Source organism: Trichosurus vulpecula, chromosome 5 (assembly GCF_011100635.1).
Source record: "Trichosurus vulpecula isolate mTriVul1 chromosome 5, mTriVul1.pri, whole genome shotgun sequence".
Lineage (NCBI taxonomy): Eukaryota > Metazoa > Chordata > Mammalia > Diprotodontia > Phalangeridae > Trichosurus > Trichosurus vulpecula.
Window position 1 is genome coordinate 284,606,122 of NC_050577.1, and position 23,682 is coordinate 284,629,803.

The 23,682-nt window shown below is 37.3% G+C and overlaps 1 protein-coding gene across 4 annotated transcripts in view; it reads left to right on the top strand.

The window, feature by feature from the left end:
* The window catches only part of CNTN1 (contactin 1), a 308,476-nt gene that overhangs the window by 33,495 nt on the left and 251,299 nt on the right, over positions 1-23,682 (top strand). Inside the window, exon 3 of one of the 4 annotated variants that reach the window (XM_036759470.1) lies at positions 15,849-15,909. The exons of the other annotated variants lie outside the window; for them this stretch is intronic. The gene's annotated coding sequence lies outside the window, so the exon portion shown is untranslated. The remainder of the gene's footprint in view (positions 1-15,848; positions 15,910-23,682) is intronic. 4 annotated transcript variants of the gene reach the window in all.

The following is a 23,682-nucleotide window of genomic DNA, read 5'->3' on the forward strand; positions in this document are numbered from 1 at the left end:
CTCCCCTTCTCTTCCCATGCTAACCCGAAGCTCCCTGCGGACAGGCAGTCCAGGCAAAGAACCGGAAGTTCCATGTGCTCTGGCAAGCCCAGACAGAGAGCCAGAAGTTCCATGTGCTCAAGCAGGTCCTGGCAAAGACCTGGAATTGCTAGGGAGGCAACAAAGGTGAGACCCCTCCTCCTGGCTCCACCCATATCTCAGAGGCCTGAGTTTATCTCAGCAGGCCTCTGTGCGTGGAGGTCCAAGGAGGGCAGGGCTCAGCTCTAACTCGGCCTGTAACACTCACCCTCTTTGTTATTTTGGAGATCATTCTGACATAATTGATTTACACCCATGCCCTCTGTTTATGTAAATGCCTTTTAAATGCTAAATGACAAAATTCTTAGGTGTTACATATATCATCTTCCCATATAAGAATGTAAACAGTTTAACATTATTGAGTCCCTTATGATTACTCTTTCATCTTTACCTTTTTATGTTTCTCTTAAGGCTTGTGTTTGAATGTTGAATTTTCTATTCAGCTTTGGTCATTTCATCAGGAATGTGTGAAAGTCCTCTATCGCATTAAATATCCATTTTTCCCCCTGAAGGAACACTCAGTTTTTCTGAGTAGGTAATTCTTGATTGTAATCATAGCTATTTTGCCTTCTAGAATACCATATTCGAAGCCATCCAATTCATAGTGGCTGCTAAATCTTGTGTGATTCCTGACTGTGGCTCCATGACATTTGAATTGTTTCTTTTTGGATGCTTGAAGTATTTTCTCTTTGACCTGAGAGTTCTGGAATTTGACTATAATATTATTGGGAATTTTCATTTTGGGGTTTGTTTCAGGAGGTGATTTTTAGATTTTTAAAATTTCTGTTTTACCTTCTAGATCTAAGATATTAGGGCAGTTTTCCTTGATAATTCCTTGAAATATGGTGTCAATCCTCTTTCTTTTATTGTAACTTTCAGTAGTATGATAATTCTTAAATTATCTCTCCTCACTGTATTTTCCAGGTCAGTTGTTTTTCTGATGAGATATTTAACTTTTTCTTCTATTTCTTCATTTCTAAAAATTTTGTTTTATTGTTTCTTGATGTCTTATGGAGTCATTAGCTTCCAGTTGCCCATTCTAATTTTTAAGGTATTATTTTCTTCAGTGAGCTTTTGTACCTCTTTTTCCCTTTGGCCAGTTCTACTTTTCAAGGAGTTCTTTACTTCTGTGGATTTTTGTATCTCTTATCATTAGACCAATTCTGTTTTTAAGGTGTTATTTTCTTCAACAATTTTTGTGCCTCTTTTACCAAGCTTTTAATTCTCTTTTCACAATTTTCTTGTGTTTTCTTTAACTCTTCCAGAAATTCTTATTGGGTTTGGGTCTAATTAACATTTTTCTATGAGGCTTTTTTCGATAGCTTTTTTCATATTGTTGTCTTCTTCTGGGTTTATTCTGAGACTTTCCTGCAGCCATAGTAGTTTTTTAAAGTAAAATTCCTTTTTGTTGTTTTCTTATTTTCAACATTATTTTTTGACTTTGGACTTTATATTAAAATTGGGCTTTGCTTATCTGGGAGTGGGGAAGTACTGTCTCAATCTTCTGGCTTTTTTATATTCCTGTTTTCAGAGCTAGTTCTGAGGGTCAGCAAGTTTTTGATACTTCCAAGGTGGTGTGATTCTGGGAGAGGTATGGTTACTGTTCTCCTGGTCTATGCTCTGGCCCCTGGTCCCCTTCAGCAACAAATGATAGCATTTCTCTTTGCTTTGGTACTGTGACCTGTGCTCCTTCGATTCTTGGGAACTAACCACCAGTACTTTTCTCTGCCCTGGAACTATAATCCAGAACTATGTATGGTCAATAGAGTTGCTGATTAGTGCCAGCTGCACCCAGCTCTTGTAAAGGATCGCCTGTAATAGCTTTCTGATCAATTGTCTGATCCCCTTTATGGTCTCTGGACTGAAAGCTCCGAAAGCTGCTGTGGCTGCTGTTGCCACTTTCCTGTGTGTGGGCTCTGGACAGGCCTCCACTCCAATATCACAGACTTGTCCTACTGACCTCTTTTCTTAGGGTGGAAAAAATCTCACCCTTACCTTTTGTTGGTTCTGCCACTCCAAAATGTAATTTGAGATGTTATTGTAAAGTTGTTTGGAGGGTAATGTTAGGAGAATTTGTCTAGGTGGCTGCCCCTAATCCACTGTCTTGGTTCTGCCTTTCCAGATTCACTTTAAATTTGACATTGTTTTGGCTTAGCTAAAGATTTATTGAGGTTTTTTTATAGTCTTGTAAAACATCAGCTTTTAGCTTTATCAGTTCCATAATTCTTTTTGTTTTTCACTTAGGCTATTTGTTGTCTAATATTTATGATTTTCTCTTTTAATCTAATTTTGGGCTTGCCTCTTTGTTGATTTTTAGGTTTTTTCCAGGTTATGTATTTAGTTAATTAGTATGTTCATTTCTATTTCATTAATGTATGTTTTGGAGATAGAACTGCTCCTCTAAGTAACAATTTTAGCTGCAGTCCAGATATTTTGGTATATTATCCCATAATTACCAATCTCTTTCATATAGTTATTCTTTATTCTATGATTTGGTCTTTTTTTCTGACTGATTTATTCATGATGTCATTTTAAAGTTTGTATCTTTATCTTGTCGTAATCAATGCTAATTATAATTTTGTTGCAGTATGACTTGTAAAGGATGTGTGTAATATATCTTCTTTTTAACATTTGTAATATTATTGTACTGTAGTACCATATATATTTTTGTAAAATTATCTTGTGGTGCTGAGAGTTACTTAATGCTCTAATTCAGAAGAGGCTACAAAACTTTCAGTTCCAAGTTCTTCAACAGTTGTTTAGTTCTGTTTTTCTTTTCCTCTCCTTGTTAGATTTTTCCAGATCTAGGAGAGGACCGTTTAAGTTTCCTGCAATTATTGTTACTACCAGTGTTCTTTCCCCCTTAATTTATAACATCCCAAATTTAGATCCTATACCATTTGGCACACATATATTTAATACTGATATTTATCCATTTCCTATGATCCCTTCATGTATAATATAGTAATCATTTTTGTCTGTGTTGACACTGAATTTTTAATTTTTCTTAATTTGATTGCAACTTTTGCTTTCATGGAATCATGATATATAACAAACAATACAGTCACATTATTAGATATGCAAATAGACAGACAAAGAAATAATTTATAAATTTATATGTAAGAAAAGGTTCTCTGTATAGGGAGGCCCACCTGTGAGGGCTGTCCTGTGCCTTGAAGGGAGGCAGAATAGACACCTCTATCCTGTTCTTTCCCCACCCTTCTCCAGGAAAGACTTTAATTCCTGCCAGAAGGAGAAGCAGGTATTTGGGACCATAGGCCACTCTGCTCTCCTTAGAGATGGTATGCCAGACTAGAATTCTGCCTGTCTGCTCCATTAAATATTGTTAGTCAAGGGAATTTGATTGGTTTCAATCTAACTTTTGATCACTGTGTCATTGTTATTGGGAGGGCCCCAAGCTTTGTATCCAAGGATTGACTCCTTTCTCATCAAATACCAGTCCCACAATGAACACACATAGTGAATAGCAAAGAAACCCATTTGTTGAAATTATAGCAAAATAGAAATCAGAGAAGGTCAACATAGGAGAATATATACTAGACAATGTAGAGTGAAGAAGTCCTTTCACTGGGAAAATTTGTCAGCTCAACCAAGAAAATCCTGAATCAAGGGGAAACAGTCACAGTCTCTAGTGTAGCAAGCTGGGGATAGGGACATGATGGAGAATGCCAGCTCCTGTTACATCTTTCTGGAGTTTTTTCCTCCAGCAGCCTGAAGTGGGATTGGCCTCTTCCATCTTTCTGTTACTCAAAACTTGAAGAGTCCTGAGGAAGACTGAAGAAGGCTGGAGCTCTTCTGCTCTCACCAACTCTTTCCCACCCCTCACCCAGGATATGGAGTTTATCTCCACCAATAAGGAGAGAAAGACATACCAATGGCTTTAGGATAGGGGTTACATATATATTTAACTAAAAATGTACACATATATTTAACTAGATATATTTATTTAATTAAATCCATTTAAGCAAATATGTCTAAGTAGATATGTTTAATGTATTAAAATTAGAAATTAAACAGATGAAATATATAAATTATATACAAATATATAAATTAAAATATATTAAATGCTTCAATCTCACATTTTCATTTCAAAGTTCTTCCAATTTAATGTATGTTTCTTCTATAAAGCATTTTTTTAGATTTTGTTATTCTATATTTTCTCTTTCATTCTACTTGATTTTTTCAGTCCTTTCACAAAGTTGTGCTTTTTAGGTTTATGTTTTCTTTCTTGCTTTTGTATTCATTTTGTCATCTTCTTTAAGTTATATCCCTGTGATTAGTTTTGCTCACTCTACTTTAATGCTGGTTTATTCCCAAAGCCTTTTCTCTCCATACCATATCCTACTTGACTTTGCTTTCTCAAAGTCTTTGAATATATTTAAATTCTTATTTTATTTTATTTATCTATCTCTTTGCCTTATTTCCCCTTTTGTTTTCCCAACCATTGGAGTAGTTTAAAATCTTCCTTCCCCCACTGCTTTCTAATATATTATTTAAGCAACTTTTCCTTGCTGAGCCTTTTTATTTTTTTGAGCCCTTTCCAAAGATATTTTTCTTCCCCTTGTCCACCTCGTTATTTCTCTTCCAGCTTATTTTGAACCTTATGTAACCTACAGCTCAAAGCCCATTTACATAAGACTCTCCTCATTTGTAGAGAATGACTGCTTAGTGCTTGGTTCCTGCATGAAGGGCAGAGCTGGTGCAAGAGTGGGAGAAGAAAGATTCTGGTCTTCTCATTTCCAACTCTGAGAGAGAAGGTATGCAATTCTAGATTCTGTTCAGGCAGAGAGTTTTGGGAAGGGAAACTCTGGGAAGAAGCTGGCATATAGAAGTGACAACACTGTATGTCTACTTATCTCGTGGATGTAGCTGGAATTATTCTTTATCTGGTATATAATTTTTTGAGGTTAGAATTTTCAGAAAACATCTGTAGTACTACAGTGCTGGTCAATTGACCTTTCTTTTTAAAAATCCATTTTACCATTCACTTTCCCAGCTCAGACAACAATCATTTTTCTATTTCAGTGATGCTAATTTTAATATTACTTTCCATGTTTCAAGAGAAAGGTACCTCATCCGTGGTATCATTATAGCCCAAAATACTATACCCCTATAGTTATGCTCATAAGTGAGGCAATTAATTTGATAGTTTAGGGGAAATAAATAAGCTAGTTTTGCATATAGTTTCCTGGGTAAAAATAGTAACCTCCTAACCATTAACCCTTTCCCCCTCCACTTTGATGTGTTCCTTTGCAAGTTGAGACAAAGCAGTTCTTTCAGTCTTTCTCTTTGTTTCAATGATTACATTCCCAAAGAAATAAAAAATATTTTTTAAAAAATTGAGCAGATTTGTTTTTTTTTATTTTAATGCTATCAACATTTTGTCCATTGTTCCATGCCCATCTCCAGAGTTGCTGAGACTGCAGTTCCTGTCTCTTTATTTAAAGGGCTTCTTGTTTTTCTGTTGTTTCAGTCATATCTGACTTTTTGTGACCCCATTTGGGGTTTTGTTGGCAAAGATAATGGAGTGGTTTGCTATTTCCTTCTCCAGCTCATTTTATAGATGAGGAAACTGAGGCAAACAGGGTGAAGTGACTTATGCAGGGTCACATAGCTAGTAAGCATCTGAGGCCAGATTTGAACTGAGGACTTTCTGACTCTAGCCTCAGGATTCTATCCATTGTGCCACCTAGTTGGCCCACATATTTATCTTAAAAACAGTTACCCAATGTGTGGATTAAATCAGATCCTTTTCTTCTCCTACTTCCTCTAGTTCTCTCCTTTTAGGATTACTTTGCTGCTGGTTAGCTTTACTGTCAGAGGCTGAGCAGGAAAAATATAAAGAAATAACTCACAAAACATCTCATTCAGCTGCTTGATAGCAGCTATGTTACAAAATTATTGACTTGAATGAATTTTTTGGAGTGTACGAGCATTTCATGGATTTTTACAAGCATGCTTTTCTTATCTGCATTATCTATCATAGAAGCAGAAATTTGCTGGTTAAATTTTGTTAGACAGTGTAGAAATAGTGATTTGTTTGAGAATTTATTTGCATTTGTATGCTTTCCTTGTTTGGGCTTTAAGAAGTTAGGGACACATGCACCCCTTGTAAAAGATGCTTTATGGGCAAATGAAGTTTTGGAGCCTAAAGCATCAGCTCACTTTTAATTTGTAAATCTTCATAGTTTCATTTAAGTTGATGCTATATCTATAAAATGGCCCCATTAATGACACTGAAAATAAAATATCCCTATAAAATATATATCACCATGGTATACTGCATAGTATGATGAAGTTGCCCAAAAATCTTTGTAAAAAGTACCTTCCGCTAGAAGTGGAAGTTATTTTCACATTGGCTTCCAAAATCTATTGTTATATAAGCGTAGTGTTGCTGTCTCAATAGGGCTTGTAGAGAGACAAAACTAGACATTTCTAATGTCACTTCTCCCCATCTTTTTCCAATAGAAAATTTGATCCCTGCCAGGAGAGGGAAGCAGAAGGTTGAGGCCAGAGGACGGTTTCAAAATCCTTATCCAAGGATTGACTTCTTTTCCACCAAATGCAAAATACACAGTGAACACACGTAGCAAAGAGCAAAGAAACCCATTTATCCAAGTTGATAACAAAATGAAAATCAGAGAAAATATACATATGAGAATCAATAGCAGACAATACAGACTGAATGATATCTCCCTTTGGAAATAAGATAGCTTAGCTCAACCAAGAGAAAGAGGCCCAGTTCTCATCAGAGAAGAAAATTTCTGAAAGTCTGGGTTTCTGGTTCCTCTCATATAGGCTTCATCCCAGAGTCTTAAAATGACAAAGGGACTCCCACAATAAATGTGATGTCCATGATGCCACTCTGAAGCAGTAAATATAGGACAAATTAAATCATACTAGGGCATGGACTAATGAACATGAAAACAAAGCAATGGCCTCAGATTCCCATCATTTACTAACACATAACTATGATGAGCATAGTAACATCTTTGTTCCTTTAGTGTAGAGCTGTCAAAGAGAATTATTTATATGAAAACTATTTTGTTCAGTTGTTTGTCTATAGAATCTGCTTTAAATATTTTAGCTGAAGAAGGACTTACAGAGTTTCCTCTAGTAATACATGTCTACCTTAAGGAAAAAATATAAGGCACTAGATTTACCAGTATGCCTCTGATATTAATAATTTGTTTATGGCAATATTATTCAAACACATGTCAAATCTAAGAAAAAATGTGTCCATATTTTTTTACTATCTGTTATGAGGTAAACATAAAAAATGACTGCAAACAGGACTTTATAAAAAGCCTTTGAAAAATGGTGACATTAGTTTTAGCTCCTTGTTAGTTTCCTTGTTATTGTCCATTACCAGTGCGATCTGGAAATATTTTATGAAATATTGAACTCTGAATGATAAATAAAATGTCATAAATGATACTTGGTTTCGTTTATTCTTTTTTAATTTCTTTGTTTCTTGTTTTTGTTTTCAATTCAATTTTTTATTCAATTTATTTTATTTTTATTGTTGTTCTGTCATTTTCAGTTGTGTCCAACTCTTTGTGACTGCATTTGGGGTTTTCTTGGCAAAGGTACTAGAGTGCTTTACCATTTCCTTTTCCAGCTCATTTTACAGTTGAGGAAACGAAGGCAAACAGGGTTAAGTGACTTGCCCAGGGTCATACAGCTGGTAAGTGTCTAAGGCCAGATTTGAACTCAGGTCTTTCTGACTCCAGACCCAGTGCTTACAAAGTAGAACAGGAAAAGATGATTGTACATGAAAAGGCAAATCCCTACTTATGTGTGGCTTGTTTTTCCTTTTAAGTATACAATAAATTCAGCATGTAACTTTCAAAGCTGTCCTGTTTGCTTAGGTTTCCTTCCTTCCGTCCTTCCTTCCCTCTTTCCTCTTATCATTACCCTTTTCTTCCTACAAACACACTTAACAAAAATACATAGTTAGGCAAAGGAAATCCCTTCATTGGCTGTTGGATGTAGTTTTGTAAACAGTATCTAACTTCATGGTGAGAAGAGGCTGGGTGATATGTTTTCTAAATGGCACAAATATCAATCAATCAATTAAGAAGCATTGATTATGTGTCTTCTATGTGCCAGGCATTGTACTAAGTGCTGGATCAGTTGCTGCTCTCAAGCAACTTACAATCTAATTCTGTCACATTGATTGGTGTGGCAGAAGTTAGTATTGTAGCACAAATACTTTCTTTAATTTTTTGCTACTTTAGTTGTTTTCATTGGCTTTCATGCACAACCTTGTTTGTAAAGATTATAAAGCCTTGATTATATCAGTATTTTCTCATTGTTTTCTTGTGGTATTATAGAATATTTCCCATACTTCTAGGGATATTGTGAAATTCTCCAGAGAAAAACGAATACTGGTTTTTAATTTTATGAAGAGGAGATAAAATATACAGGTTTAGAAACCATGATACTTAAGACTTTGTAAAGATTAGGAATGATTGCAAAGTGCAGAAAGTTCTGATTTATGGTAACTGATTTATGGTGTATTCTGGATTTTGTGCTTCCCCCCTCCCCTTGTATACTGTTATTTATTCTAAGACTTTACTTAATAAAAATTCACATGTACACAGTGCCTTAAATTTTAAAAATACTTTATGTACAGCAGTACCATGAGGTAAATAGTGCAAGTATTTCTGATTTTATAGAAGAAAAAACTGAGGCTCAGAGACATCAAGTCATTTGCCTGGAGTCTTACAGCTAATGTCAAATATAGGATTCAAAAGTAGAGCCCCTGACTACAAATCCTCTTCCCAGTCTCCTGTACCATGCCATTTCCCCTTCCTCAACAATAAGTTAAAGTAGATCTCTATATTGAAAGTTTGCAATGCACTGACACCATATTGCTAAAGCCCAAGTTGGATAATATCTGGTGGTTTCCTATCATCTTTGGGATCAAATAGAAAATCTGATATTTAAAGGTCATCACTACCCGGCCCCATCCTACGTTTCAAAACTTACTAAACGTTATTCCTGTCTTCAACTTCATGATCCAGTCAAACTGGTGTCTTACATAGGACACTCAGTCTCTCATTTCCATGGCTTTGCACTGGCTGTCTCTTATGACTGGAAGGTAATCATTCTTATTTCCACTTTTTGTAATCTGTCTTCCATAAAGATTCTGCCAGTACCACCTTCTGCATGAGACCTATTTTAGTTGCTTTCCCATGTTAGTGCCTTCCCTTTCAAGGTTACCTTATATCTACTTTGTATGTGTTTTGTATTTGTTTAATATGTACTTTTGCTCCCCCAATAAATTGTAAGTCTCTTGAAGTGGGAAATATTTTATCTTTGTATACCTAATATCTATTACAGTTCCTGACACTTAGCAGACACTTAATAAATGCTTATTATTTGACTAATAATAATACTTATTTATCCCTAATACAGTATTTGTAAAGTTATTTTTCCAGCATATGTGATCAAACTGCTGAGGTATCCAAATTTTCTCACCCAAATCTTCGTTAACACTAACACCAAGCATATGTAAGAGATAGTCAGATTACTAGTTTCAGCTTCTAGTTGCAGAAAAAGTATGTAGAAACAGGCCAATATATGTACTGATTTTGCGAATAATCTCCTTATGATCATGTTCTAATATAATGATTGTTTTGTTACATGCATTCAACAGAAATAAGTACTACTGAGAAGTTTTCATACAATACATGGCTTTACAACAAATCATAGTTTGTATTTACATAACCTTGCCATGTGGATGGATCAGTAGTAATCAGTTTCTTTGCTGTAAAGAGCATCCTTCATGGAAAGCTGCCAGACACAAGAGAACACAAATACTACGTACCTTCCTACCCCTTTTAGTAGGACACTGGCAATCTCCAATTTAAAAATAAGGTTGCATCTTAAAAGTTCATCTATGTTATTCATCTTACTATTTGTTGAGCAGTTATAGAGAACTTCTATCCTATTTAACAATTGAATCAATAATCTACTTTTGTTGTTTAACCAAGACATTCTGTGTTACTTGTAGTTGTAAGAAAGGAAGTCTCTCTTAAAAAAAATTATCTAGCATTTATTTGCTTTCCTGGTTACCCATTGGAAGAAAAAAAATAAAAAGAAAAGCTTCATAGCAATTATTAATAGTTAAGTAAAGCATAGTCAAGCAAAGCAAATTCCTGAAATGGTTATTTCCAAAAATCTATGTGTTATTCTGTATCTTGAGTTCATTAGCTCTCTGTTGGGCGGTGGGTAGCATTCTTTTTCATATTCCCTTTATAATTGTGGCTAGTTATTGAATTGATTAGAGTTCTCAAATTTTTCAAAGATTTTTACTTTATGATGTTATTGTTGAATAAATTGTTCTCCTAGTTATGCTCACCACAATATACGTTGGTTCATAGTCATGTCTTCACAATTTTCTCTGAAACCATAAATTTTTGTAATTTCTTATGGTACAACAATATTCTGTTACATTCCTATCCATTCCCCAGTAGCCAGGCATCCTCTTAGTTTCTAGTTCTTTGCCACTAAAAAAAGACCTGCTATAAATATTTTTATATTCATGTGCCTTTCCTTTTTCTTTGTTATCCTTAAGATATAGGCCTAGTAATGGTATTTCTAAGTCAAAGGGAATTTTTTTGGACTGTGGTTCCAGATTATTTTCCAGAAGAGCTAGACTAGTACACACTACCAACAGAGTATTAATGTGCCTGATTTTTTACAGCCTCTCCAGAATTTGTCATTTTGCTTTTTTTGGTCATCTTTGCCAGTCTGATAAATGTGAGATGAAACCTCAAAGTTGTTTTTAACTTGCATTTCCTAATTGTTAGTAATTTGATCATTTATTTATTTATTTTACTAATACTTTGTTTTTCCTCAATTACATGTAAAATTTTTTAGAACTTTTTTTAAGTTTTTAGTTTCATATTCTAGCTCTTCCTCTTCCCCTTTCCTGAGATGGTAAACAATCATGTAAAACATTTTTATATTAGTCATTTTGTACAAGAAGACTTAAGCAAGAAAGAAAAGGAGAGAGAAAAAAATAGTGTACTTCAGATATCAGTTCTTTCTCTGGAGGCAGATAGCATTTTTCATCATGAGTCCTTTGGGATTATCTTGGATCATTGCATTATTGAGAATAGCTAAGTCATTTGCAATTGATCATTGTACAATATTGCTGTTACTGTATACAATGCTTTCCTGGTTCTTTTCATTTCACTTTGTATCAGTTCTTGTAAGTCTTTTCAGGTTTTTCTGAAATCATCCTGCTTGTCATTTCTTATAGCATAATAATATCCCATTACAATCATGTACCAGAACTTGTTCCCCATTTGATGGACATCCCCTCAATTTCCAATTCTTAGCCACCACAAAAAGAACTGCTATAGATATTTTTGTACAAATAGGTACTCTCCCCCATTATTTATGTCTTTGGGATATAGACCTAGCAGTGGTATTGCTGGATCAAAGGGTATGCACAGTTTAATGTCCTTTGGGCATAGTTCTAAATTGTTCTCTAGAATGGTTTTATCAGTTCACAACTCCAGCAACAGGGCTCGGTCCCCAAACTACAGTGCTTTTGCTGGAAGGGTTAATCCAATGCTGGGCATGACTGGGCAGATTCTTGTTTTTTTTGGGCAGGGCAGTTGGGGTTAAGTGACTTGCCCAAGGTCACACAGCTAGTACATGTGTCAAGCGTCTGAGGCCAGATTTGAACTCAGGTCCTCCTGACTCCAGGGCCGTTGCTCTACTCGCTGTGCCATCTAGCTGCCCTGTGGGCAGGTTCTTCAGATGCTGAGCATGGCTGCTTCTTTGCTGAGCTGGAGAGGTAACTTAGTCATTGGGGTATTGCTGGACTAAGCAGGAAAGGTCCCTCTGTCCCTGAGAAACTGCTGCCAGAAAGTGCTGGGCAGGTAGCTTTGGTGTTGTGTGGTTCCTGGGCCCTGGAACTGGGCCAGGGTTTTTGCATTGTTACTTGGCTGCTGCTTTTGGGGTGGGCAGCTTGGTTGGCCACTGAGATTATTTTTTTCAGGATTTTGCGTCTCCGATGGATAGTCCATCCATTGTTCTCTGTAGTATCACTCTTTGATGAGAAGGTACAATCTTCTGCCACTTTCAGCTATTGTCTGTGTTGGGTTGTATAGTACTGTCTTCAGAGTGTTATGGCATCATTTTCAACTGCTTATGAACTACATTTAAAGCTAGATTAGAGGTGGCGGAAGTCTTTCCTCATTGATTGCCATACTGCCTTGACTCTGAGCTTTGTCACTTCCTTGCCTGAGGAGGCAGTAGAAATCTAATTTCTTAGTTTCAGTAATTCTTCCAGTTTTAGAGAAAGGGCTTATGATGATCAGCCAGAAAAACTCAAATGCTTCCTAGATTTCTTTGAGGTCTTACGCAGATGAATATTTTGGGACAAAGCAGTCTATGTACTAGAACAAGTTGACTGCTGGCCTTTTCATGTGTAGTTGAGCTATTCAAGCTTCAGAACCCTTCCTCAGAGAAGTCTTTTTTTTTTTTTGCACATAAATATTCCTCTCTTTTTACTAGGATTCTTCACCATGATCTTTGCTGAAATCTTACACAGGCGGGTCCATTATAACAAATACATCAGCCGAGACTGCAGAAGGGCATGACTAACACTTTCTTCTATCAGCTTTGATTCAGAATACCTCTCAGGTCCATCTGCTTCTTCTGGATCCCTTGGGAAGAGTCTGTCAATGAATTGCCTGGAATTTGAAGCTCTCCTTTGAAGGAAATAAAGCAACCTTCAGCACAGTACATACCGGTTCAATATCAAAGGCTTTTAACTTAATATGCTTCAAATTGTGACTGCTTACAGTAGTCTAATAATCTTTCGTTATTAGTTACATTATTCCTTCTTTACTTTAAATATATACAGTATCAGTATCCAGTTTTCATTTTATTTCCCTTATAGTCTTATTGGTGGCATGTTATAATCTTTGGTTTAGCTTGGCAGTTAACACAGAAGGTGTTAATGTACTTCATGCATTGTCAAGAGTGACATATTATATTAACAAAAACCTGTTTTAGATAAAGTTGATAGTAATTTTCAGGTTTTAGAAACCAAAGCTTCTTTACAATTATGATGCTTGTCCCTCATCAGTCCCAATCTTTTACAACTAATATGTGTTACTGTTACTGAGAAATGAAGATTCACATTTCTCCAAAACCTAAAGGCACAAACACAGTACTATCCTGAAATGAAGGAGAGAATTCTAATAAGCATTGAATTGGATTTCTTTTTTCCCCTTTTGCAGCTGCCTTCTAACCTAATTCTCATTGTTTATTCATGGGATGAAAGAAATGTTTTTAAGCATTCTCAACAGATACAAGTGATTTATATATTTTTTTTAAAAAAACACACTGGCTCAACGAGAGTTGCTAGGAAACTTGTAGTTTGAAGATAAAATCTCCCACTGAGCTTGTCTTCAGCTGGACAATAAAAATGTGTGATGGTAGCATGCCCTAATTTTCAAACTAGAAAAGTAATCCGTTACCTTGGCATGTATGCAAAAGGAGTGAATTATAGGCCTAATTTCATTTCTGGAATTGAAATTATTTTAATATTTTATTAAAAGTGATACATATTCTCAAGAGTTTATTATTTATTTAAAAAAGAATGACAGACCAAACAACATAACAATTTACTGGTTTGGCAAAATGGAAATTCTTTAAAGAAGTATAGAATGAAAAAAGTAAGTACAACCATTAAAAAGAGATTGTTAAATTTTATCAAATGCTGATGGAGCAATTTATAGATAATTTTTTCTTATGGATAAAATTATAAAAGTAAAGCAAAATTTTCAAAGCATTTAATTATGACAAATAGCAAGACTAATAAATAATGGGGTATACTGACTGGTACTGAAATGATTTCAAAAGAAATAAAATTGCAAACCTTACCAATTCAGCTATTAAGAGAAATATTCAAAAGATTTGATTCTATCTTTGTACTTTGTTTTCCCATTTCTCCTAAGAGAAATTGGTCAGTTGGGGTATTTTTTTTTGGTCTGTCAACTTTTGGTTATTTTCTGGAGAATCTAAAATTGAAGATCCAGTTGGGCAAGTAAATCCAAGAGCTTTAGGCATAAGAGCATTGTATTCCCTTCCCCTCACCAACATTCTCTCCCCAAAACTTTACTTATATCCCAGCCCCCATAAGCATTGTTCAGGAGGAGCAACCTTAATGGGGAAGGTAACCACCATCCTCACCACCAATAATACTAACTGCTGACCTATTACCACCAACAAAGAAAGACCCCAGACTACTAACTGCAGCAGTAAGGTATCTTGAGGGAGAGACACAAGGCAAAACACGCTACGTGTGTGAAACCTGCCACCTCCTTGATCACCATCACCTCTCAGATCCAGATGAAGAAAGTCCTAGGACCCTGCTTCCCAAAGCCCCACGACTAGCAGCTCCCCCAAGACTACCATCCTTGCTTCTAATCTGACAGGCTACTATTCATAATCTATGGAGTAAGCCTTGTGGATTAAGGGACAAGCAGCCATCACCTACAACTGACTGACTACCAATTATGGGCAGGTTAACCCAAGAAGTGTCACTCCTGTAGAACACTAAGAGTTGTAATACCACAGTAGACCTGCTTCTTACTCAGTCCCCACAGCTATCATCTAGGGAACCAACCCTTATTCAGATGCAAACTGACAGCTGCCTGCTGTAATCCATTCCACCTCAGAGGCCACAACTTCTGGAAACCCAGAAAAAGAAAGTTCTCATCCTAGTATCACTGAAATGCTAAATATCTCATCATTAGAAATAGATATGGTATTATCAATGTAAACGATACTACAGAAGATTCACTAGCTCTTACCTTACCACTATAGATGAGCCATTCCATCTTGTAGCTGAAACCGCATATCTGTGTTGTCATCCTCTATTAGAATGTGAACAGGGACTTTCTTATATTTCTGTTGGTATCCACAGTACTTGGCATATGATTAGTGCTTAATCAATGCTTTCTCATTTATTCATTCATTCAAAAATTCTGTTTTTCTCTTTATATGTGTTAATTCTTCTGATTCTGATGATTCTAATTCTGATGAACATATTGCTGAAGTAGAAAAATGGAAAAAGAAAAGAGATTTTGTAAAAGTGAATCAACAAATTTATTTATGCAGAACTGGAGTCTCTATAGAAGGGATTTTTCATGGTTTGGCAAAGGATTGTTGATTTTCATAGAAACTGGCAGATGTGTGTTGACCTTATTATGAGCATATCAAGAGTCACATGAGCAGCCATTTCTCCTCCAAATAAAACAGTTCTTAGGGATATGGACAATAGAGGGGGGAGATGGTCTTTATTTACTATAGAAAAAGGGGGAAAGACAGTAATGTACAGAAAGGACATTCTGCAAGACAAAAGGAACAAAAGTTTGGCTTCCTTTAACAACCTCTCCTCCAACTTATAGCATCATGCTTAACATTCCAGGGGCCAATGGACCTGTGTAAACTTTTCATTAGAAACCACTTGAAAGTAATCCTAAGATCAGATTAATACAAACATTTTTAAAACACTTTAAAAATGCTTTTAAAAATTTATACCACCCTGCTGTGCTATAATTCCTCAACTAAAAACATCTCTTGGTAATAGAAATACTATCTGTTCCATTAATAGATTTATCTTTAAAGGCAGATAATTGAAAAATATCAGTGAGTAGAAGCTCTCTAGACTGTAATTATAATTATTCTTCTTTATTTTAATTACATTTTAGCCCCCATTGTCACAGAAAAAGAAAAACAACACAAAGACAATTGATTCTATGGATAATAAAGGTAACCTTTTTATTATCGTTCTTTTGGATTCCTCTGTAAACTGTGACACTGTTAATCCAGAGTTAATGCCCTGTCTGGGTTTGAGTTTGGTCAAAGAGGAATGTATAACCTTTTCTTTCCATTCACTATGAATATAACCCTGCAACATCCACAGACTGGTGGCTTGTGTTACATGAGTAATATGAAGACAATTGCTTCTTCTAACAATCGCCCTTCTACTCTCTAATCATACATCTAAATCCTCTGTTGTCCAATGCAAATATTAAATCACTGGAAATGGTAGTAAGATATCATGAGGTTAAAAAAATGGTATGTTTAATTTGTTTTTCTTCCTTCCAAACCTAACAGTGTAGTTTCCCAATGAAACTTATTGATATGCGTCTGATTAGGAATTTGAAAACAACAAATGGGCTAATACCTAATGATACATTTATAATCCCTATAGTTCTATCTGACCTCAATAGGTTTTAGTATTGGAGTCATTTGGCTAGACATGTTGGAGGTTTTCCCAAATCTCTTTTGACTATTACAGTTTTAGTCAGGATAATAATATGCATCTTATATGACCGTGCTGAAACATAAAAATGAAATATTTTATTTGACCATGAGTATAACTTTTTATAATACAGGAAATAACATGAAAATTTCCACTCCATATTTCCCTGTGGCAATAGTGAGGCACAGAAAGAGGCTGACTTAAAAGGATCGTATGATTTCCCTATCTAGCATTGAAAAACTGAGATGGTAAGTCATCTTAATCAACAAGCATTTATTAAGCACTTACTTTGGCCAGGCATTTTGCTGAGTCTGGGGATACAGACAAAGACAAAAATAGTTCCTGTTTTCAAGGAGAAGACAATATGTAAATGTATCAGTGAGGCAAGATTCATGATCTTGAGGATGACCATGAACATGCCTATATTGTTCGGAATTGCAAAGTATGAAAAACTCTCTAGGTAGAAGGCAGAGGAAGTATAACATTTGTTTAGACACCAGAGGATCAAATCCCAAGACCAATAACTCCAATTTGATATAGTAGTAATTATATTCCAAAACCAGTAAGCCCACCTCAATGTAGCAACAAGGAAATTATACCATAGTATTATAGCAAGGAACCAAGTCATCCTATAACCTTCCTCCATGCTAGAGCCTCCCATAAACACTCATGAATCCTAATTGTCTGCTTCCCTGTGTTCTCCCTCCCCTCAGTTCTCTGGTCTCCTCAGCTCCCTGGTTTCTACATTCTCTGCTCCACACTCTTTCTGTGGCTGTGTTGACTCTGAGTTCCTGCTCCTTCTCCTTGGGCTGACTTCCAACTTCTGAATTTTCTGCCAATTCTGAGTTGTATGGTTACCTTCTGGGTGTATTTATATATATATATACACTCTTTTTAGGGCCTGAGGGCTTGTATTGGAAACCAAAAATGGGCTCCTTAGCACTTAGTCAACAAATGCCCTTGACTAGTTTGGCTTTTTCCCCTGAACTGAATGCTGTTTGTATGTTGGACTGGAGTAAGCTTGTCGGCCCCTTCACCTTGCTTCCCTTGCTTAAGCTGATGGAAAGAACCTGTGCTTTCCCGGTCAACCCCTTCACCTTGCTTAAGCAGATTGAAAGAACCTGTGCTTTCCCTGGCGTACCTTACACCCCCGCAGAAGCTGGATGGTTAAAAGCAGCTCCCGTTGGAGCCAGAGGCTGCTATAGCTACAGCTACAGCCACAGCCACAGCCACAGCTGAAGCAGGAGCTGCCAGTAGCAGAGCTGACCTACGGGAGGAAGCTGAACAAAGACTTCAGGCCAGTGGGTAATCTTTTTACCATAGAGGGGGAAGCATGATTTTGCTTTACGCAATCATGCTTCTCTGTAGCCTCCTGGTTACTCTTTCAAGGCGTACTTATTGGGCCTGGAAGCTTTTGATCAATATATCAAAATGGGGTTGCTGGTTCATGGGTTGGTTACTGTGGAGCCTAAATATATGTTTTGATTCTTCTGCCTTCTACTTTGAGAGTTTCTTATATCCGGCGGTTCCGAACCTTTCAGACATGTTTATGATCCTCTTTGAGATTATAAACTCTGCCCTCCTAATACATTTGGCGACGAGGATGGGATCGCTAGGTATAAGATCTCTATTTAGAAGCAGAACAATTTCAGAGGAAGAGATGAATATCCCAGGATGGGAGGATCCATTTTATTCCTCCCTAGCAAAGGAATTGGCTAAAAAAGCTGGACCCTGTGAAAACTGGGAACCAAGGCTATGGAGAGGAGATCCTAGGGATTTAGAAAAGTGTTTACAAGAAGTTGGGATTCAGTCAGGGGCATCACTATCTAGGCAAAGCTGGATAGTGTTATCAGCCTACCGGCTAGTATACGAAAGATTGAGATTAAGTGAAAGACATAGGGGCACTCCTACCCCACAGCAAGAAGGGGAATCTCAGATAGCAGGAGACCAAACTGACTCAAATGAGAACTTTTCTATTAATGTGGCTAGGAGCAACAGGAGACCAAATAAGCCAAGAGTGCATTCCAACCCAGCCCAGAAAGAGCCTGACCGCCTGCTTCGTCCTAGCCATGGTGGCAGAGGAAGTGAGTGGGGGGAAAATGAGACAACGTTAGGGGCTGAGGCACAAAACACTTCTGGGGTTCAGGATGTGCCTCACACAGAGAATAGGAGATGGTTAAATGATCAGACAAGGGCTCGACCCATACAAAGGAGGAAGACAGAAACCCGAGGTGAAGATTCAGTTACAAGGGAAATTAAGGAAGATTTCTCACCGCAAGAGGTCACAGATATTTTGAGTAGATTCAGCCAAAGAATAGGAGAACCACTGATATCTTGGATGGTAAGACTCAGTGATCAAGGGGCCAGTGGAATATCAATAGATAGGACAGACTGTATGAGATTCATAGGTATCAGCCATGATCCTCTAGTTCAACAAGCTTTTAGGGAACATCATCAGCAAGGAGATGGTGATAGCAGGACTACTCTGTTGGCGTTAGCCGCTGTGGGATGCAATAAGAGATATGCTAGTGATTCTGTGTGGCCCACTGAGCACAGACCCTGGTATTCACTTAGAGATTGTATCATGAGACTAAAGGAGGAGGTGATGAAGACTGCCATTATGATAGGAACCGCAGACAAATATTACAATGATCCAATGGGACTGCCTCATAGGAATTTAATAATTAGGACAGCTCCCCCTGCTTATAAACAACTAATTTTGAATTTATTACTTGGAGAAGTAGGGAGCCGTCTTACAAGAGTGATAAATAAGATTTTACAGTTACATGACTTAGGTGACTGGGGAAGGGATAGATCTCGAGAGAGAGAAGGGTGAATAACCAGCAAACTTGGCGCCAAAGGAGAGTAACAAGGAAAGAAATGTTTACTGCTCTATTGAGAGCAGGGGTAGGTTTTGAAATGATAGATGGCATTCCAACCAATGAATTATACAGAATGTACAGAGATAAAGGACTTGGTAACAGGAGAAATAGGGAAATAAGAACTGCTCCTGCAAGCCCACAAGCCACTCAGAGAAAAGGTGACCTTGTGTGATTAACAGATGAAAACTTGTACATTTGGGGAAAGGCTGGGAGGACAATCCTAGTCTCTACCTAGGATGGGATCCTCTTAGTTTAATTTTCCCATTGTGTTTCCTTGTACATCTGGGGAAAGGCTGAGAGGACAATCTTAGTCTCTATCTAGGGTGGGATCCTCTTGGCTTCCTCATTATGTTCCTTTTGAAAAGAAACATTTCCCACCTGAGTTTGGCTCTGATGTTGGATCTTTGCATAACTGAAATCTCAACCAAACTTGAGATGATTTTATTTGAAGAATAATAGTCCATACTTGTCTACTCTTTTTGTCCTTTGTTTTGGCTAACGTTGTTGCTAGTTCTGTTTCCTTTAGGCTTAACCACCCTGCACTTTCTGGTGACTGCCTAAGCACATAGCATTCTTGGAATTCCTGCCAGCTCGTTAAAGAACTGACCTCTGGAATGGGACTTTTTGGGGCAGGGCCATCTCTACATCCAATTTCAGCATGAAGAAGCTATGGAAAATGAGACCTTCACCCCTTACCCCAAGATTTTGAGCCCCAATCATTCAAGGGGGGGTGGGAATGATGATAGTGTTCTATGTTTACTTATTTTGTGTTATCTTTGCTATGTTGTTTTATTATTATGATATTATTGATCCTATGTAATGGATACAAGGATTTAGGGGTGGACATTTGAATTATTAATAATTATTTTGGGGATGATTGATTGAAGAGATTATCTTGCTGGGACCTAGGGGTGGATCACATTTGAATCGTAAACCAATATTTAGGAATGTCACCAAATGATATGTTTTGCTTTATAATGAATGATATGTTTTAGTTTCCTTTGTAATTGGATCACAATGTATGTTCTGGGATACATGGCTGGTTAGATTATGTATCCTATAACAAGGGGTGGAGTGTATTGGCAACCAAAAATGGGCTCCTTAGCACTTAGTCAACAAATGCCCTTGACTAGTTTGGCTTTTTCCCCTGAACTGAATGCTGTTTGTATGTTGGACTGGAGTAAGCTTGTCGGCCCCTTCACCTTGCTTCCCTTGCTTAAGCTGATGGAAAGAACCTGTGCTTTCCCGGTCAACCCCTTCACCTTGCTTAAGCAGATTGAAAGAACCTGTGCTTTCCCTGGCGTACCTTACACCCCCGCAGAAGCTGGATGGTTAAAAGCAGCTCCCGTTGGAGCCAGAGGCTGCTATAGCTACAGCCACAGCCACAGCCACAGCCACAGCTGAAGCAGGAGCTGCCAGTAGCAGAGCTGACCTACGAGAGGAAGCTGAACAAAGACTTCAGGCCAGTGGGTAATCTTTTTACCATAGAGGGGGAAGCATGATTTTGCTTTACGCAATCATGCTTCTCTGTAGCCTCCTGGTTACTCTTTCAAGGCGTACTTATTGGGCCTGGAAGCTTTTGATCAATATATCAAAATGGGGTTGCTGGTTCATGGGTTGGTTACTGTGGAGCCTAAATATATGTTTTGATTCTTCTGCCTTCTACTTTGAGAGTTTCTTATATCCGGCGGTTCTGAACCTTTCAGACATGTTTATGATCCTCTTTGAGATTATAAACTCTGCCCTCCTAATACAGGGCTTCACACTGAAGCATCAAAGGAGTGTAGGCCTGGGGCTTAGCACCTAGTAAGTAAAGGGTGCAGGCCTGCCTACAAACGAACCTCTTTTAACTGGCCCCACCTGAGGCTTATTGAGTGGGCAGGAAACATCTTTAATCACATTATCACCATAGTAAGTAAGTGGGTAGAGATGGAAGGTAATCTCAGAAGACTAGCCAGTGGAATGGGGGAGGAGTAGAGGAAGAGGACTAAGAAAGGTTTCCTGCAAAGGTTGAATTTAAGTTGGAATTCTTGAAAGAAGTCAGTGAAGCTAAAAGGCATAGGTAAAGGTGCAGAACACTCCAAGAATGAGGAATAAACTTATTCAGGTGACTCCCTATCCCCTTCAGGATCAAATATAAAATTCTCCATTTGGCATTCAAAGCCTTTGTAACCTAACTCCCCTACCTTTCCCATCTTGTTATACCTTACATCCTCTTCCCTCTACATATGCTTAGGTCCAATGACACTGGCCTTTTTGCTCTTCCACAAACAAGACATTCCAGTCTCTCATCTCTGGGCATTTTTTGGGCTATCCATCATTCTTGTAATAGGGGACATCTTATGCCCCTGACTTTCCTGGTTTCCTTCAAGTTCAGTTAAAATTCTACCTAATAATAATTTGTTGTTGTTTTGACAGCTGTTTTGTCTAACTCCTTGTGACCCCATTTGGGGTTTTCTTGGCAAAGATACTAAAATGGTTTGCCGTTTCCTTCTCTTTCCTTTTACAGATGAAGAAAATGAGGCATACGAGGTTAAGTGACTTGCCTAGGTTCACACAACTAGTAAGTCTGAGATCAGATTTGAAATCAGGTCCTTCTGACTCCAGGGCTGGCACTCTACCCACTGTGCTACCTAGCTTCCCCAATAATAATGATAGCTAATATTTTTGTAATGTTTACTATATGTCAGACTCTCTGCTAAGCACTTCCCAAGTATTATCTCATTTTATCCTCACAATGACCCTGAGAGGTAGGTGCTATTATTATCCCTTTTTAAAGAAAATGAAGGAAATGAGGAAAATAAAGGTTAAATGATGTGCCAAGGATTAGACAGCTAGTAAGTATCTGAAATTAGATTTGAACTTTGGTCTTTCTGACTCCAGGTCCAGTACTCTGTATACTGTGCCACCTAGTGTCTTTTCCAACACCTCTTAATTTAAGTGCCTTTTTGTTAATTATTTCCGATTTATCCTGTATAGCTTGTTTATATGTATTTGTTTGCTTGTTGTCTCCCCTATTAGATTGAGAGTTTCTCAAGGGTAGAGACTGCCTTTTACATTTCTTTATATCCCCAGTACTTAGTCACATAATAGGTGCTTAATAAATAAATCACATAGTAATGTTATTACAATAATATTACAAGTAATAATGTTACAATAAACCACATAATAAATGTTTAATAAATTATTTTTGACTGCCTGACTGGTTGGCTTCATTTTGAATTGATAATATCTATGTATTGTGACTGTTGTGGCTCACTGTCCCAGAGCCAGGCTGCTGCATATTCACCTCAAGGTTCCTGGAAATCTTGAGGTTTCTGGATTATCTCTTCCCTACTTCCATAGGCATAAATCCCTATATGCTGTATTATCCTCATCTGTTATTGGGCCCATAACTAGTGCTGCAGTTCCACTTAACACTGATTGGCTTATACAAAATAATATTTATGTCAAAGGTATACTAGAAACAAAGTACATACATTTTCCCTAACTTCAAGGGCATAATTTCCTTTAAAACAATTTTGGTCTCAGGATGGAGTAGGCTCACCATAACTGAGCTCCTACATAGAATTAGTCCCACCAAATTCACATCTACATTCAGTATGACTGTGGTCAAAGAGCCTGCTATTCTCCATATGGTTAGTCGTTTAGAGCCAATTGCAAAATGTCCTGCTTGTTCCACAATCTCTCTAATAAAGGCACTTTCCTTACATACAATAAAAACCATGACAGTTTTGCTGCTGTCAGAAGTGAAGGAGATATTATAAATGACAACTAGCTTGTCTGGATACCACAGGCCCTTATTTCCATGTAGAAACTTGTCTGGTAAGCAGAGTATGATAATTCGTGTAATCTTCAGAAATCCATCAAGTTGGAGGGGCTTTGATTCCATGTGAGTTTGGATTTTGATGGTTGTAGGTGACCAGGAAGCTATGTCAAGGGAAGCAAAGGCTAGTTAGGTGCCAAGGACAACTTTGTTGCTTTTTAGGGAAAACTAATTCCTGTGTTGGGGAAAGAAGAAACCACGTTCCTATCAAGAGAGGAATCCCCAGCAACTCCAGCACTCTCGGAGGTGGCCACTGGCTAGAATATGAGGCTAACCCTTGGCCTGGCTGTTCAGAAGATAAGGACTTAGAGGAAGACAGTGTAAGAGCTAAATATAACAATGACTATTCAGTAGTCATTTGATGTTCAGTGTGTAAGTCTTAACTAGGAAAGTACGATAGTAGTTATCGCTGCTGTTAGTTTAGCTTATCTAAGGTTCCGTCAACATGTAAAACACAATTATTAAGTGTGCAAGGTAGAATTTCAATCTATGTCTCTTGTCTTATGCTATATTTACTATGCCACTTAGCATTTTAAAATATAAGGCAATTACAGGTTCTCTATCTATAT